At 44.7% G+C, this 19,621-nt stretch overlaps 1 protein-coding gene across 1 annotated transcript in view; it reads right to left on the minus strand.

The window, feature by feature from the left end:
- eeig1a (estrogen-induced osteoclastogenesis regulator 1a) overlaps nucleotides 1-19,621 on the minus strand; it is a 50,840-nt gene that overhangs the window by 29,431 nt on the left and 1,788 nt on the right. The window lies entirely within an intron of this gene.

Consider the following 19,621-nt stretch of genomic DNA (forward strand, 5'->3'; position numbering starts at 1 on the left):
AAGTGCACAAGAATGTTCTTCGTTAATGGGCATCCATGGCTGCTTCAAACGCAGATATGCACAAACTCGCAATGTCCGTCATAGCGCTCCCCGTGACCCAAGTCAGCGTGGAGCGTGCATTTTCATATTTTAGGTTTATTCCTTCTCCGCTTAGGTCGTCCCTGAATGACAAAATTCTGGAGGATATTCTTTTCATCCGCTTGAATAAACAGTTTGGAATGTAAGCTGACCCATTTGCACTTCCGTCTTTCTTGGTTAATTAACGTGATATGGGAAGTAATGAGTAAAACAGTATTTTTTTGTTCTAACCGGTTCGGGAACGTCAATTTGGTGGAACTCATAACTGGAAACGTTATAATTCCGTTTCTGTTCAGAACGAACCGATTGGAAAAAAATATAGGTTCAAAGCCCTGCATGCAACACACACNCAAACACAAACACAAACACAAACACACACACACACACACACACACACGCACACGCACGCGCACGCACACGCACACGCGCGCACACACACGCACACGCACGCACGCACACGCGCACGCACGCGCACACACGCACACACGCGCACACACATACACGCACACACACACGCACGCACACGCACACACACACACAAACACACACACCAGAGGCGGTTCTTAATGTAAGCACTTGAAGCACAGCTTACCAATATAAAAGCGACAAACGCGACATCCGAATTTAAACCCTTCATCCTGTTAACGTGATTCAGCTGTCTGTGTTGTCTGCTACTGGCGGTTCTTATAAAACAGCGACACCACAGTGGCTATCGAGAAACACTGTTTAACAGCGATGGTGAAACACGTTACTACAGAAAATGAAGCACAATTTCTAAATGACTTGGAGTCAATGGCAGAGAATCTGTTTTTTAATTGGCTTTTGAAGCACATTTTGATTGTGCTTATACCAATAGCGCACCAGAAAATATGATTGACAGATGAGTTGATGAATCATAACTCGATCTGACACCTTACGTTAACATTGGATTCAGGAAGTAGAGCTCAGGCAGACGTGATGTTTACATTTTTGACTGAAGCCAGTTGCTTTTATGATAATCTCGAAGACTGACAACACATTTGAACTGCAATCAAAGTTTTTTGGAGTAGAACTTTGGGACATATCAAGAAGAAACAAATTAATAATAGGCTATGCAGATAACACGAACCACACACCGTCAGTTAGTTGAAAAGAATAGCTAAGCGGCAGCACAATATGCCTTTCTTGATTAGCTATAATATCATATGGATTACAAACGGGAACGTGGACAATGATTTTGAAAACGTGTGGATTAAGTGAAAGTTTGGGATTTCTGCGGTCAAGACAGCATTTTAAGGTAAGGTTATATTTGTCCGCTGTAACATGTTTGGTTGTTGATGAAGCTTGCGGCTTAGGAACGGGTTCACTCGCTCACCCATAGATGGGTTCAAAATTGTTCAGAAGGGCTGGTGTCTGTCTTTCCCGTAGCCTGTTTTCAAGTTAACCGCAGGCCTACGCAAGTTTTTGGCAGCTCTCGTGTACAGTGAGTGTACCCTCGTCGCAACAGCATGCTCGTGGCCACTCTTGACTTCATTTCTATTAGTTCTACCTAGCAGAATAAGAACCCTTTCTGGAATGATGACCGTCAGTGATGTGTTTTTCTGTTCAATGCATTGCTGCAAGATGCAACGCAGTGTTTCCCATACATTGAGGAAACTATGGCGGCCCATAAATTTGGCCGCCATAGTTTCCGAAAATGTAAAATTTCCGAAAATGTAAAAAAAAAAAAAAAAAAAAAAAAATTTTTTTTTTTTTTTTTTTTTTTTTTTACGATTTCCGTGTTTGTTAAAAGCGATTTCAATTACGATTTCCTTCGCATTTTCCTCCTGGAGTAAATACATCCTATAGAGAAAACCACAAGTGCTTGAAAGAGAGAGGGATCAAAAGCCTTGTCAAGTTGTTGTAGTTAACTTGGGTTTGGGAGCAATAAAAAAAAAACCTTCCGAGAAGGGACAGTTGGGATGAGTTTACTAACACTCCCCAGGCTTTGTTTTACAGTTGTAGGCCTAATGAGTTAGGTGACAGGCCTTCATTGAAAAGGCAGAGGAGACATCGGGCTGCATATAGAAATGAATGTGTAATGAATGTGAATATAGACATAAATGTGTAATATGTTGTTCAGCCCTTTTAATGGGAGATATTTTGAACTGGCCCTGTGACCAGCACCCCTCATGTAGAATGTGTACACCTATGTGTGTGCGGGGAAAAGGCATAGCCTACCCTCTTAGACCCTTTTTGTTTATGCGTTAACAATTTCACAGCAATGTTAAATTCTTATCTCTGCTCCTATTTTGTTTTATTATTATTATTTTCATTACATAGACCCCTGCATGTGTATTATGTAGCCTTATTTCTCAAAATATAAATGGCTGAAATGTAGGCGTAGGCCTATAGTTTCTCCATGCGCCAATGTCATACTGTAGTCATTGTTTTGCCATTTTGCATTTACACTGCGTGAATACCCCCCCCCCCCCCCCCCCCCCAAAAAAAAAGGCCAGTGAAAAGACCCCCCCCCGGACAAAAAAAATCCCGGCTGCCCCCATAGTTTCCAAAATTTCTGTGGGAAACACTGCAACGCAAACATTTGGATTGTATTTTCAAGTCGTGGAGTGAAGGATGTCAAATGCAACGTGGTAGAATGATTTAGTAGCCTAGGGAGCTGTCTGAAGAGGTCAAAATTCACAATTTAGGAGCGTTTTTATTTTAAAAAAATCTCATCTGGGGGAGACCCCACTAGTTTGGCTTGGTTACAGAATTTGTGCTTACCAACATCACACCCCCCAAAACCGCCACTGATACACACACACAACCTTATCTTAACACTTTAAGCACTTATTATACAGTTCTTATGTATAGAATGCAAAATTATCTCCACATCTCCAATGATCTCCACATAAAACTCCACTTCCCCTTGTGCCAGGAACACACAGGTGGCACTAACTTTGCAGCACAGACACACTCACTAATGAGTAGCAGCATTGTGTCCCTTTAATGTGCCATACGACTACACTGCCCTTTGGGTGAGGAAGGTGGTAACTTTGCTCACACACACAAACACACTCATGTACAAAAGCACAGCAGAGCCTCCTCCTTCCTGGTGTGCCTAATTGAGTTACATAATAAGGCCGTGCGCCACTGTACCCTGCCCCCCACCACCACCACCTGACCCCCCCTTATTGTGAGCCTGCCTGGGGGTTCGGATGACACACTCATCCAGCTATGCAACCAGCCGGCCAGCTAGCCGGCAAGGGATCCTTATCTCCCATCCTCCCTCCCCCACCACTTCACTTCACTTCATCTCCCCCCACCACGGCCCCCCCCATCCCACCAGCAGGCCTGCATCACACCACCGACAGCTCTTGGATAAACACCCCTCAGGGCAGCAAGGGGGAGCCTGTGTGCATGTGTGTGTGTGTGTGTGTGTGTGTGTGTGTGTGTGTGTGTGCATGCGCGCACAATGCAACATTGAGTGGTATTATCATGTATGTTGTTTCTGCCTGTGTACTGGTTGGTATGCAAGTGTGTGTGTGTACTGTGTGTGTGTATTGTGTGTCAGACAAGTGTGTGTGCATGTGTGTGTATGTGTGTGTGCACACACAAGTGTGTGTGTGTGTGTGTGTGTTACGTTGACATCAGCCCAGTCCTTCCTATACTGCCCTATCTCATCCCGTATGGACGATAGCTGGGCAGATTTTTCCGCTGCAGCTCCGCTCTCCTCCCAGCTCACACGCTCCCCTCCGCTCCCCATCCGACACCACCACCGGTTTGCCTGCCAGAACACTCTGTTGTGCCCCGGCTGTTCCAGTCCATGTGTCCACACACACACACACACACACACACACACACACACACACACACACACACACACACACACACACACACACACACACACACACACACACACACACACACACACACACACACACACACACACACGCACATGCACACACACACGGTCAGTTTGCAGAGGCGGAACGAGTGTGGAAAAACCGTATTATCACAGTCACACAAGGTCTTGATGAAAGCTCATGAATGCTGAAATATTAGATGCCAACAAAGTCGCTACTTTGTGTGCACGTATGTGTGTACAGAGGTAGGCTTTCCCCCAGGGCTGCACACAGTACACACTTCCACAGAATAACCAACAGCATGTCTCAAACACACTACTACCACAAACACTAACAGAGGACACTAAACTCAACTAAACTCAGAACAGAGGATATTTTTAACACGTTTGCATAAATATTTACCAGCTGACAGGTAAACAGCCCTGGCTACGTGAAGGCAAAGTCTAGTCGTCTGGAAAAGAAGTATCGGCCTGGGAAAACTAACTGTAACACAAGTGCATTTGTTGCTGAATTAAAAATGAGCTCTTGGGCTCAACATTCATGTTTGAAGGAAAACAGAAGCACCAGTCAGGAATAGGACAGACCCCTACACACCCGCCCCAAATCACCCACCTCATGATCTTGATTTTGTAGACATTTCACTTATTGCAAAACTATTTGAAAAGAAACTTCAAAAGAAGCTTACGATTAATAAGAATTAAAGTATTACAAACGGCAAACAACTTGCATAGTGCTCCCTGCTAGAGGTGTGTCGTTCATGAACGAGCCGGTTCTTTTGAACAGCTCCCTGAAGTGAACGATGGGAACCGGATCACAGCTGGGGGAGCCACTCGACCGTTATTTCGTTCATTTTTCATTCATTTTAAGCATGTGACCTCGACCAGAGTAATTAAATTTGGGGAAAAACACAATTGTTTGCCTCAAAGAGAGGCAAAAACGGTCTTAAGAAGCAGGAGAATAATCAGTTGTTGTTTGGACAAAATTACCTTGAGGTGGAGTCAAAATATTACATTCTTAACACTGAATAAATAATTTAAAAAAGAGCCAAAAGAGCCAGTTTTTTTAACGGCTCTTTGAAAGGAACGAGCCACTAAGATCCGGATCCCGAAAAAGAGCCATAAATCCCATCTCTACTCCCTGCGTATGCCTGCCCCCTTACAACCCTTTCCCTTCCTCCCAGTGGAGCAGGAAGAGTGCGAGGGGACAGAGGGGAAACTAGGAGGCGACCATACTGACCATAGACAGTGGGCACTCGTCTACTATGCGGCCGACCTGGGTTTGATTCCCGGCCCGGGTCCTTTGCCGGCCCTTCCCCGTCTCTCTCTCCCAACTCGCTTCCTGTCACAATCTTCACTATACTATCATAAATAAAGTATAAAAATCTTTGAAAAAAGACAGAGGGTCCTTTCCAATATCCTGACTCCCGTCCTTGACCTGTGCTTGTGGCCTCGCTCTTCACGTGACATCCCGCCTCAGTGGAGAAAACAATAAAGCTTCCCCACTATGAACCTAACCACAACCACTTTTGGGGGGCGTCTCTCTCCCCTTTCAACATCCCGATTGCAAATGAGAAAATGATCTTTCAATTGCACTATTGCGAGATATTGAATTAAACTTCTGCCGTCAATGACATCTTGTGACATCATCACGAGGGCACAAGCACTTGGGGAGGACGTGTCAATGCACAAAGGCCAGCATGGCCACAAAGCCAAGTCAATTCAAATCAAGTGAAGTGTACTTAATTGTCAAAAATCTATGTAACAGGGTTAGCACAGAAGTTTGAAATTGCATTTGACCAGCCTCCAATGTGCAGATAAACTAAACATACGGGTAGTTGACGTCTAAGGCCGTAACACACTTAAAGAAGGAAACATATTCCAATTCCTGAAATTTGGGGGGGAAAAAATAAATAAATAAAGCACTCAGCGGTTCGTGGAATTTCGCTTATTTTTTTGCCATTTTTGGGAAAATGTGTCCTTTGATGTGACATCATTGGTGTGACATTTCTGTAAGACACAATAAAATGATAAATATTCTGCACAAACATATCCCCAATACTCTTTCTGCTATTGTTCCTTTAACCCCCACCCCACACACATACTACTACCCACCCGCACCCCCACCCACACACGCTTATGCATCGTACAGGCAGACAACTGTGATTTCACTGCATGGTTTCACTGCATTACTTGTAATAATTGTGTGAATGTGACAAAAAAATCTCCTGGTATCCTTATATCCTTGCATGATGCATGAAAAATAAGTGAGGATTGAGTAATACAATGCCTAAGCATGTCACACCACAGGACATGAAGTCACACCACAGGAAATTCACTGCATTGTGGCCATTTTAATCCTTGGTAACACTTTATTTTAGGGATACATCTATTAGCACTAATACATACAATATTAATGCCTGTGTAAGTAACGTGTAAGGCATGTACTAAGCAAAATAAGACAGTTGTTAAGCATGTATTCACAAATGTCTTGTTCATGCCCAATTAGGGATTTATTACTAATATAACCTTAGTAAGGACCAGTAAGCCTATATTTCTATTTATTAGTAAGTAGTAAGTGGCAGAATTCAATGTGTATAAGCTCCCGACACACTGTGTGAACAAACCCTGAACAGTGTGAAAACAGTGTAACAGTGTAACGGAATAAGGGTCCCTATTCTAAAGTGATGCATTGGTCAGCCCAGATGGCTTAGGGCCTCCGCACTACCAAAGTCCCCCTCATTACCTAGGGCCCCCACACCACCCAGGCCCGCGCTACCTAGCCCCCCCAATCCACAAAGTGTAAGGGTATATTAAATAACTACTGCATACTCAGCTACCTAGTTTCCCCTTTTTCACAACTATGTAAAGAAGGTAACAGGAGCCTTTATATAGCAAGGATTGAACATACACTTGTCGATGGCGGTGGTTTGGTGAGACGTAATTTTTTTCTTGTACCACTGAGTTTAAATTGTAAAAACCCCAAAAATAAATGCAGAACATTAGAATAATAGTTTTGAATCAAAACTAATTTATTCTTTTGTGATAATTAAGTTAATGTTTGAGAACATTAGCTTCATGAAGTGCAGTGCATGATGGGTACGCAATCTAGGTCAACAGACAACCTACCCAGCTCTGAGCCTATGTCCTTAGCTCCTCCCCTCACTCGTGAAATTTAGATGCTATCCAAACAATTTGACATGTACGTAACAACAGAAATATTATCATTGCTGCATTGGCCATGCATTGCATTTCTGACTAAGGGCGTACCCATCATGCACTGCACTTCTTGGAGCTAAGTTTCTCAAACATTAACTTATTTATCACAAAGGAATAGCTTAGTTTCGCTTCCAAACTATTACTCATCGTTATATTCTGCATTTATTGTAGGGTTTTTACAATTAAAACTAATTGGTGTATGTAAAATGACATCTCACCACCCACCGTCATTGAGAAGTTTACGTCCAATCCTTGCTATATAGTGCTTCCAATTACTCTACAATATATTAAATAGGATAAGTGAGATCAATGTGACTAATGCAGATTCAGGAAAGTTCTTACACTTTGCTTCCCGGGGGCGGGGTGTGGGTAGAGTGGGGGCCCTAGCTCATGCTAACTATATAATGATATTGTGTTTAACCTTAATATGTTTTCACTCATAAAAAACTTTTTTTCCTTCCATAAGAGCAGTCACACCACAGGACACCATAAATGAACCTAAGCATTGTGTGACAGAAACATTGCAATATGTACACATATTAAGAGGTTAACAGTTACCTTAAACCTCCACACCACTCTCCAATAACTGAGGTATAACTGGTTAGGAGGCAGTCTTTAAGACCCTTGTAGTTGGCCTTGCAGCTTCCCGTCCACAAACCTGACTTACATGTCACCCCGCAGGACGCAATTTGTGTTACGAAATTTAACTTGTAGTTAATATTACTGTATTGAGTTTTTTTCACATTCATATTTCTAAATATAAGGTTAATATTTATGCAATTATGCCAAATGCTTTATAAATGATTCAAAATGTTGTTGGTTTATTTTATAGCTGTATATATTCCAGGTCACACCACAGGACATTTGACATATAAACATTTCCATTAATCTGAACAAAAATGCTTCTTCTCATCTAAGACTAATATGAGACATGATGTACCACATCTTCTTTCATTTACATTTGTTTTCAAGAGGAAAAATACCAATTTTGTAGGGTTTGAACTAATGTTACGTAAAAACAGGGCGTCATGCCAACCACCCATACATATTAGACATTGACCAAAAAACAAAAACAAACAGAGAGTGCACCTGGGAATGCAGCACTCATGGAGACCATGACTGGGAACGCAGCCCAGAAGAGGTCCAGCAAGACGCACGACTATAGCAGGACATAGCCTTGATCACATACCATAATATTCAAGACAGACAAGCGTCCACCCGGCTTTCCCCCAGCTCTTAACAACTGAGGCAACCATCTTGACAACAAACTCTTCCCTCCTTGACTAGGCCCTCTGAAAACATATACATGTTGTATTGAAGGCATTACAGTACATTGCATTTGGCAGACACTTTTTTTACCAAAGCGACTTACAACCGAGAACATAGTCATAGCCAACATCACTAGTCAGTGGATACAAAGTGCACAGGAAATATACAGAGCTTTATGATTTATAAAGTTCCTATGCAAAGGAAATGATAAAAGCTATGCATTTCTCATGTCCAATTTCATGCAACTACCCAAGTGGCTCACCCATCATGACTAACAGCAGAAAACACTGCACAATGCACACCAACAAAAAACTTGAACGGTTTCTCAATCAAGAGGCAGTGAGACATTACATGAAAGTACTCCTCCCTCTTCAATATGCAACAGTCACCGATGTCTGCACAACGCCCCCCAGCAACACAAGATGAATGAAATCTGCCTGATTTGGCGAAATCCATCTCCCCTCTAACACAGATCAATGGAGTGGCAGGGCCGCAGTCACGAGCGGCGAGATTGCAAAACATAAGAAAGTCCAAAGTCATGACTCTCAGGAACAGATTTTGCACAGTCAGCTCTCTCCCTTCCTTGTCTTGACCCTGTGTGTGTGTGTGTGTGTGTGTGTGTGTGTGTGTGTGTGTGTGTGTGTGTGTGTGTGTGTGTGTGTGTGTGTGTGTGTGTGTGTGTGTGAGAGAGTGTGCGTGTGCGTGTGTGCGTGTGTGTTGCTTAGTAAGCTGTCCGTGTCAGTAAGTCGCTACGAAGGAGTCTTTCCAGGAAGTCTGGGTGAGCAGCCAGCACAGTGGCTGGAACACGATGGGCATGTGACCGGCCCTGTGTGCCCTCCACTCAGCTGTGACAATCAATGGAGCTCTGGAACAGACACACAGCGTGACAACAGAGCAACACATGCACTCACACCAACACACACACACACCAACACGCACACAAACACAAACACACACACACACAGCAAATGGAGGTGGCATTGAACACAGTGTGCTCCACATTTTTGGTTACATAAGTATGTGATGCCCCCCAAACGCAAAAGACACAAGATCGTTTGTTTCTCCACAATGGCATGGCCTCATTTTTCACTGAACACTGAAGCAAAGAAAGAGAAGCAAGCATATGTGTGTTTGTGTGTGCACGTGTGTGGGGTGTGCAGGTCTAATTTTTATCATACACAGAGAAAACAATGTGTCGTTTTGTGTATGAAATTACACTGTGTGTGTGTGTGTGTGTGTGTGTGTGTGTGTGTGTGTGTGTGTGTGTGTGTGTGTGTGTGTGTGTGTGTGTGTGTGTGTGTGTGTGTGTGTGTGCGTGAGTGCGTGCGTGCGTGCGTGCGTGCGTGCGTGTGTGCGTGCGCGGGCAAGCACGCGTGCATGTGTGTGTGTGTGTGTAGGTCAGGGGTTACTCACCCCAGTCTCTCTCCATCATAAATCTACAGGCAGCCAGTTACATAACAAACAGTGGACAGTGGACACTGCCACTGCTGTCACATGAGGTCTCATAGAGGGTCCACTGAGCCTGTGTGTGTGTGTGTGTGTGTGTGTGTGTGTGTGTGTCTGTGTGTGTGTCTGTGTGTGTGAGCCTGTGTGTGTGTGTGTGTGGTCCCTTTGGTCCTCACCCTCATTCTTGCCTCGATGATGACACACAAGCAGCCAAAACATCCGCATCAGCGCCAGCATCAGACCAAGATTGTGCACCGACAAATGCAAAACTGTACACACACACACACACACACACACACACACACACACACACACACACACACACACACACACACACACACACACACACACACACACACACACACACACACACACACACACACACACACACCCCAAGTCCGGCTGGATCAGCTGATAGGTGTGGCCCTCTTTGGTGCCCACTGGTTGGTGATCCACCCAAACACACACACACACACACACACACACACACTTTATCAGAACTACAAATGACACTACGAATCAAAGTAATCTAAGATGTAAAGCCAGTTCAAAAATCTGACCATGCCATCTTTTAGCACCATATCACTCACAGAGGACAAGCAAATAGGAGGAAACATGGGGTCTCCACACACACACACAGGCAGACGCAGACAGGACACACACACACACACACACACGGCTGAGAGCACAGAGGCCCTGTCACGTTGGGTAGGGAACAAGTGAAAAGAGACTGAAAAGAGATGAAAGATGGCAGAGAGAGGCAGGGGACAGAAAAGACAAAAAGAAGCAGTGAATGGAACAAATGTGAAAAAATGAGGAAAAGAGGACAAAGGGGAAAGATGGGCAGAAATACAAAGGGAGATACAGATAGCGATAGAGATAGAGACAGCAAGAGAGAGAGAGAGAGAGAGAGAGAGAGAGAGAGAGAGAGAGAGAGAGAGAGAGAGAGAGAGAGAGAGAGAGAGAGAGAGAGAGAGAGAGAGAGAGATAGAAAATGAGTGCATACGCGAGTGAGAGAGAGAGTGAGAGAGACACAGAGAGAGAATGAGTGTGCACACGCGAGTGAGAGAGAGAGTGAGAGAGACAGAGAGAGAGACAGAGAGAGAGAATGAGTGTGCACACGCGAGTGAGAGAGAGAGTGAGAGAGACAGAGAGAGAGAATGAGTGTGCACACGTGTGAGAGAGAGAGAGAGAGAGAGACAGAGAGAGAGAATGAGTGTGCACACGTGTGAGAGAGAGAGAGAGAGAGAGAGAATGAGTGTGCACACGTGTGTGAGAGAGAGAGAGAGAGAGAGAGAGAGAGAGAGAATGAGTGTGCACACGTGTGAGAGAGAGAGAGAGAGAGAGAGAGAGAGAGAGAGAGAGAGAGAGAGAGAGAGAGAGAGAGAGAGAGAGAGAGAGAGAGAGAGGGTGAACAACAAAGTGAACAAAGTGACAACAAGAGAGCAAGAGCGACAGAGGTCATAGAGGAAAAGATTCCAAGTTGTGCATTTCCATGAATTCCTCTGCAGCGCCTCTTCCAACCCCGACAGGACCTGGACAGCTTGTCCCCTGTCCCCTGCAGCAGGCCATCACGGAGCAGTGCCTGACTGTGTGTGTGTGTGTGTGTGTGTGTGTGTAGTGTTCGAGTGTGTGTGTGTGTGTGTGTGGTGTCCGAGTGTCCGAGTGTGTGTGTGTGTGTGTGTGTGTGTGTGTGTGTGTAGTGTCCGAGTGTGTGTGTGTGTGTGTGTGTGTGTGTGTGTGTGTGTAGTGTCCGAGTGTGTGTGTGTGTGTGTGTGTGTGTGTGTGTGTGTGTAGTGTCCGAGTGTGTGTGTGTGTGTCCCCGAGTGTGTGTGTGTGTGTCCCCGAGTGTGTGTGTGTGTGTGTGTGTGTGTGTGTGTGTGTGTAGTGTCCGAGTGTGTGTGTGTACGAGTGTGTGTGTGTGTGTGTGTAGTGTCCGAGTGTGTGTGTGTCCGAGTGTGTGTGTGTGTGTGTGTAGTGTCCGAGTGTGTGTGTGTGTGTGTGTGTGTGTGTGCGTGTGTAGTGTCCGAGTGTGTGTGTGTGTGTGTGTGTCCAAGTGTGTGTGTGTGTGTGTGTGTGTTAGTTCTTGGTAGCAAGGTAACACAGAGGGGATGAGAACCATCTCTACTCTCCACAACTATCTCACACATTCCAAACACCAAGTACAACTGACGCAATAAGTAGCACACGCACGCACAAAGGCCTACCTCCATCTGAACACACACACACACACACACACACACACACACACACACACACACACACACACACACACACACACACACACACACACACACACACACACACACACACACACACACACACACACACACACACACACAGGCTCAGTGGACCCTCTATGAGACCTCATGTGACAGCAGTGGCAGTGTCCACTGTCCACTGTTTGTTATGTAACTGGCACACACACACACACGCACGCGCACAAAGCATCACCAGTTCTGCAATAACATTGAATTACCAGACTTTAAAAAATCCTAGTAAACCACAGATAATTCACAATCCTTGTGAAATGCTTTTTAAGTCCCACTATTAAGAGTCGCTTTCACAGTAGCCCTGAACCTTTGAAGTACTTTAAAGAGTACACAATTACACTAAAGCCTCCTTACTTTGCAATTTTATAAAAAAAAGTCTGCGGTTGTCAGGCCAGACAGAAACAACACCCAGACTTTAAGGCTTCAAAAAAGCAGCCAAATGATTTGTAATCCCATCAACAGTTCTCTGTGAGACTGAAATATTTTTACTGAATGGTACAGATACGATAGAATTTCGCCAATAATTTTGAGCAAATTTCTAGTGTTTCTTCTAACTGACCATACCCACACTGGTATACATTTTATAGATCTATTTTAGGGGCGTTTATGCCTTTGAGATAGGAGAGTGCAGATGATGGCAGGATGCGAGTGGGGAGAGAGAGACAGGGCAGGACTGGGAAATGATCCTGGGACGGAGTCAGTCAATGCCCCAACCGTTTGAGCTGCGGCCAGGGCCTTCAAAGGCATTCATGCATGTCGTTTTAAACACCAAGTGATCAAGTGGTTTTGTTGGGAAAATGTAGTAGGAGTAGAGTATGAAGTTGGGTACAACCAAAACCTTTATCGAGTCCTTCATCCGTGTATTTGCCTTGGCGACACATAGGCTAAGTCTTTCCACCAGTCCAGCCTGTCATCAGACTTATTACCCAACGTAAAACACAGGGGCTTATGAGATCACGTGCTCTGCCTACTGTATGCACAACCATAGATTACATGCTGCTATTTATGCTCTGGGGGAAGGAAAAAAAGGTCAAAGCTGCCCAAAGTGTTCCGTAGGACTACTAACGGAGAAAGGAGAGGAAGAAGCAGAAGACTTCCTTTGGGGTCAGTGAAGTATCTCTAAGCTGCTCAACCAGAGACACTCTACATGAGATGAAACACTTCAGAAAACGTCCATGGAAATGAACGATTCATAATGCCAATACGGCATGTGCTTGCACATCTCCCCCCTTTCTCGCAAAAAGAGCCATTTGCCTACTGATCTGTATGGTCATTGACCCAATCATCTCGCAAGCAAATGCTGCTCATGCGCAGCGCAGTTGAAAAATATCGAGAAATAGTTGCCCCGAAATAGTTGCCCCGAGGCGTTGCCAAGATGGCCGCCAAGTGGAGGGACTTATACAGATGGACTTTGTCTCTCCTCTACTACTTATACCCAAATATGATGGTGTGTGTGTGTGCGTGCGTGCGTATGTGCGCGCGCGCGCACGTGTGTGTGTGTGTGTGTGTGTGTGTGTGTGTGAGTGTGTGTGTGTGTGTGTGAGAGTGTGTGCGTGTGCGAGAGAGAGATTTTGTGCTTTAGCCAGCTTAATAGGTTTGTTCCAAACTTGTTGGCCGCTGGGCCTACTTCAGGCGACTCTTGCATAGAGACAAGGAGTAGTATGGTGTTTAGTAATTTAAAAACCCTTTATTTTAACTGGGGTACATACAATGGGGGCGCCCTGATGAAGACCCTGTGAGGTTGAAACCGGTTGGCGTTTTTAGTTATGTACCCCAGTTAAAATAAAGGGTTTTTTAAATGACTAAACACCATACTACTCCTTGTCTCTATGCAAGAGTCGCCTGAAGTAGGCCCAACGGCCAACAAGTTTGGAAGAATGGACTTTGTCGTTTAACTTCAAGAGCACCTGCATTGGAGTATACTGTCTAACAAAGAAGAGCGCTCAGCATCTCCCCCTTATAGCATATTAATAGGTTTGTGTTTGGGTGGCTTTTCTGTTCTTTTACCGACACCACAGAGTAAAAAAAAAGTGTCGCCACACTCGCATGCTCCACACTGACCACACCTCTGACAATGTCCATTGTCCTGGGCTGTATTGTGTGTGTGTGAGGGCCTCAGTCCTATACGGGCCCCAATGGGACACTCAGGCAGTGTCCGTGACCCGACGAGAGGCCCAGGAGACTCACATTGACCACCGCAAGGCCTTGAACAGACCATGGACAAGGGCAAGGCACAGAGGGGAGAGAGCCAGAGGGATATACAACTCCAGGCCATTCATTTTCAATGGGGTTTCATTTCGGGTGATTTAGAATTAAACTGGTGAGTTAGCGCCAAAACGTGGCATGGAAATCTACAGGTATATTGAAGAGTGAAGTGTGGGACACCAGGTCAACAAACAAGAACAGCTGACAGCAAAGCATCAAGGATATCTGGGCTTCCATAACTCCCATGCACAGTTTCTGCCATTGACTTCAATGTTAAACGCATCATGGCCATTATGAAGACAGAGAGAGTCCTAACCAAGTATTGAACATTGCATGTTATGTAGAAAGTACCAAATTTCAACTGATTTGATGTGACCCGAATTTTGATGAAGAAAATTGTGATTTTATTACAATATTCTAATGATGCAAATTCCCCAATTCATTGGTTTTTTGAGCTGGAAGACCAAAATATGTAAAAATAAACAATTTAATGATTGGAATAGTTAAAAAAACTGGGCCATGAATCTATAATCCATGACAGTTTAACATTATTGATGGAATTATGGAAATAAATTAACTTTTTCATGCTATTCTAATAAAGTGGCCTGGAGCTGTAGACAAAACACTGTGAGAAGAATATTACAGTGCACTTTAGGCAATAACAATGTGAATATTAAATCCAATTTCTTTTTGCCAGGTGTCGGGTCATGACGCAAAGTTCGTGTTAGGTAAAAAGGAATCGCACACCCATTGTGGCCTGAAATGACACAAGAATAAAAATGGATTAATAGGGAGCTTATCAGTCTGCTGTTCTTCCCCATCTTACATGAATATAAAATTATACCTCCCAACTACATTACCATCAGCCACTGTTTCCATGCTGCCCAACATATTGTAACGAGCACAGAAGACAGCACGGGAATTCCCAAGCTACAATTCCCACTGCATTTTCTGGACCCCCTACCCTCACCACCTATTTCCATATCACCCACACCCATCATCAGACAGAGCCCCGCAAACGACACTATGTGTTATTTGCACCCCCGCACAAAGTTGGCTAACAAACAGCGGTTTCTATTCACTGCATTTATAAATGTACCCAAAATCTCCATGTGTGGGCCAAATCCATGCCCTTCTTGCAGCTTTCAAACTCTCTCCACTTTACCGCTGCTTTTCCCATCCACAAGTCATATTCACATGCAATCTTGACCGGGACTCATGACTCTCCCACACAGCAAATGCACATTATATACATCAAACTTACCACACATATCAATCAGTGAAAGACATAAGTAAATGTTGATAGTCATGATCTGACCTGTTGTACAGCGCTGCTATTTTAGAGGACCCAGTTAATCTATGGTTTCCTTCTTTACTGTACATTCCCTTTCTCGCATCCACTTATTATAGACGCTTCACATGCTAAACACAGGAGCTCCCTGGAGTCTGACTCTACGGGCAAATGGTAGTGTTCCTATGGTCTTAAAATAATACCACTCATCCACAGCTAAATATGCATTCTAATCACGCTGTAATCTTAGAGCACAAAGTATATGGTTCGCTCTATACTAATCAGTGGGGCTGCTAAGATGAGGAGTTGAAACTCTGACTGGGGGGAAGAATGAAAAGAGAAAAGAGAGCTTCTCTAGGAGTTATTTATAAACACACGCACACACACACACACACACACACACACACACACACACACACACACACACACACACACACACACACACACACACACACACACACACACACACACACACCCCAGTTCCTACATGGCACAGGCACCAGACTCCAACCAGAATTCCTGAAAATAATCCAACAGTATTAACGATTATTAATCACGATTATTCAATAACAATTAACTGAATGTTGTGTAGAATGTTATTTCAATTGAAATTAAATATAACCAAGAGTATACTACATAAGAGAGGAACAAAATACAACTGAACTGTAATAATTATGTATAGGCAAGTCATTGTAAGACAGTACAATGTTGTAAGTTGTAAGACGGAACAATACCATGCACGGTACCATGCACTCAGTCATGGATGGTTAATCCATCCCTCCAGCAAACCGTTTGGGAATTAAACTGGCAACCCTCAGGCCTGAATTCCTAAGGACTTAAAAATCACTGCACAGGTGGGACATTGTGACCATGTTTGAACATATGAGAGTAGTTTAATACAGGGTAGCCGAGAAGATTCTAGACCCAATGGTGCCCCAAGCAGAAGGCCACCAATGGAATTCAATGAAAACTCCATTGCTACCACTCCAGCTAGCATTCCATCAGGCCCTCCAGGACCCTTGACTACTATAGACCGTTTCTTGATTTTTCATATATTTGGATGTATTCCAATAGGAATGATACACAAGGCAACAGTGAGCTCAGACTGATGTACTGTGCCATGTTCTACCAAGGGGCCACAACAGCGGCCAGGATGAAATCTACAGGGGCCCTGGCTCGCCCTGGCTCCTGTCTAGAACTACCCATGTCTGGTGGGAAGAAGGAGAGCTAGCATATCAAATGAGGGCCTGGTGGGATGGCACAGCTACAGGATCTTAATGATAGGTGGCACAGCTGGCAACTTAATGAGAGGCACCGTGCCGAAATGAGAGACTGGCGATGGCCGCCCATCACTCACGGGTACAGTGAAAGGTTGTTGAAAGCCTGATGCACACACTACAGTAGGGCTGAAAGATCTAGTTTTAGACCAAAAATAGCGATCTCAGACAACCCAATTTTGGGATCGTCAAAGCCAGAAAAACTGTGCTCCAAAACTGATCCATGTTTTGATCCGGCAATAATTGCACTCATGTATTGCTCTGCCTATTGCCCCTGCTGTGTGGTGTAAAAAACAGCAGATACAGTAGCTCTGATAGAACGGCTCTATATCAGCTACCAATCAGAAAGCAAAGACAGTCACTTGAACCTGAGCAACTGTTGTGGAGCATGAGAATAGAGCCCTGTGCACTGAAACTTGATTTCAAGAAGGGGAAAAAATCGTGGTGGAAATCGAAATCGCAATATCTGTCAAAGAAATCGCAATTTCATTTTTTCTTAAAATCGTTCAGCCCTATACACTGCAGTATCTGTGAATCCGCTGTGTGTGATCGTCAGGAGTAACTTGCGCAAAAGTTCTGCTGTGCTGCTGGGCATCCACTTAGAAGACGATCATCCCGAGTCCCAACACGGTTTCATTCTGGAACCCTTTCTACTCTGTACTACTGACATATGTATTCACACACAATCACAGACGTGTAGGCCTACAAATGATCTTCTAATGACTTCTCAAATCAGCACGCAAACACGTTAAGAGTTTCACACATGGATACAGACACACACACAGCCACCTTATGAGATAAGGTGAGACACATTAGCACACACACACACACACACACACACACGGCTGACTTTAGTTTGCGGAGTCAGCGTGACGTCACACCCCCCACACCGCCACCCCAGTTCCTGGCAAACCCACTGCTTCCCCAGCCGCATCCTCCTCTTCTCTGCTCTCTTAACTTCTCTTCTCTGCACTCATTTCTCCTCCACCTCCCCACAGCTTCCCTCAACGTTGGTGCCCTGCTCTCTCCAACTCACATCCTTTCGTCTCACCTTCCTGTTTTAACTGCCAAAAAGGTAAACACGGTCACCGCGCCAACTGGAACACGGCAAACAAAGCCTGACCTTCCAACTGGTCCAACACTAAACAATGTTCACTGACCTTCTAATAGGTAGGCCTACCCTCTCAACAATCCCCAATGGTTGACCTTCTAGCAGGTGTGTCACCGGTGTTCTATTCAGGGGGGGGGGGGGGGGGGTATTCCAAGAACATGGGGGGTATTGCAAGAATGTGGTTCAGTGGCAAACCAGGACGGTATACTTAGGCGCTGGTTCAGTACTAAACCAGGTTAAGGTAACCTTGTGGTAAATAATCTAATAGAAGAGCCTGGAGTCCTCATTTTCTTAACTATATGATGTCTGCAGGTGTATCTATTAGCAGGTTTACCACTTCCTGTAGGTTGAGCTACACATCATAAGCTACACATCATGAAGTTATCATTACTTTCTGGATAGGTTAACCTGGTTTGCCACCTAACCACTTTCTTGAAATACCTCCTGGGTGCACTATACCCTGCTCTGGTGATGGAGCCAGGCAGTCCACACCTCCATTACGTTACATCCAGCTGATGCTTTTATCTAAAGCGACTTAGAGATTTTCTTACAGGGACTGGTTAAAGTCCTTGGAGCAGTATGGGGTTAGATGCCTTGCTCAAGGGCACTTCAGCCATGGAGTGGGATAGGGAGTGGAAGGGTGGGATTCGAACCTGCAACCCTCTGATCTAAAGCCCATCTCCTTCACCATTTGGTCTTAGCAGCCCACCTGCAAACACCCCACTGGTCCTAATCTATACAGCCGCAGCAACAAATCACGGAAGCGATGCTTGCTTTCATGAAGTGCCTGAGAAATCCCCAGGTTCGAATGAAAGTTGCCAGCGAGGGTACGTATGAATGGAGTGGAATTAGACTCACAAAGGGAAATCTGAATGCGGCAGGCAGGCAGGCAGGCAGGCAGACAGGGGTTGGGGGAGGGGTCGAGTTGTAGAGGGCTTCTCCAAACCACAACAGAAACAAAAAGGAACCGCAGACCAGCGGGCTTCAGGCTGTCTACGCCACTACTTTAATAAGTGAAGCAGCACCACTTCATTAAACTAACCCAGTAAGAGGTCTGCTCCAGACCCGAGAGATATTTTGTGGCGTCTGTGCATGTTTACACTTTCATCATCTTCTTCTCTGATGGAATATCTTTCGGTAATTTTTCACTCCTCATTCCTTAAACCATGATAGCCTTGTGGCCTCTACACTACACAACACAACACAAAAGAACAGTGTGTGTGTGTGTGTGTGTGTGTGTGTGTGTGTGTGTGTGTGTGTGTGTGTGTGTGTGTGTGTGTGTGTGTGTGTGTGTGTGTGTGTGTGTGTGTGTGTGTTGGAGTTGGCCCAACTTCAGGACCCTTCAGTGTGATATGCGTCCCATAGCCTTGTGATTAGTGTATTAGTGTGAGGGGTTGAGGCTATTTAACACTCCCTGAATGGTCACATTAAACCCATCTGGTGGGAATAGGTGTGGAAAGGCCCAGCTACGGATACTCACTCACAGTCAGACACACTCACACATTGGCCATTTGGAAAGCAGGAAAGGAGTTCACAGACAACAGTATATTTTTTGTTTTTACTATAAACTATTAACACTGTGGGTATGACACCAAATGAAAGTGAGAAAAAAGGTGGGTGAAAGACTGT

Source organism: Engraulis encrasicolus, chromosome 3 (assembly GCF_034702125.1).
Source record: "Engraulis encrasicolus isolate BLACKSEA-1 chromosome 3, IST_EnEncr_1.0, whole genome shotgun sequence".
Taxonomy (NCBI): domain Eukaryota; kingdom Metazoa; phylum Chordata; class Actinopteri; order Clupeiformes; family Engraulidae; genus Engraulis; species Engraulis encrasicolus.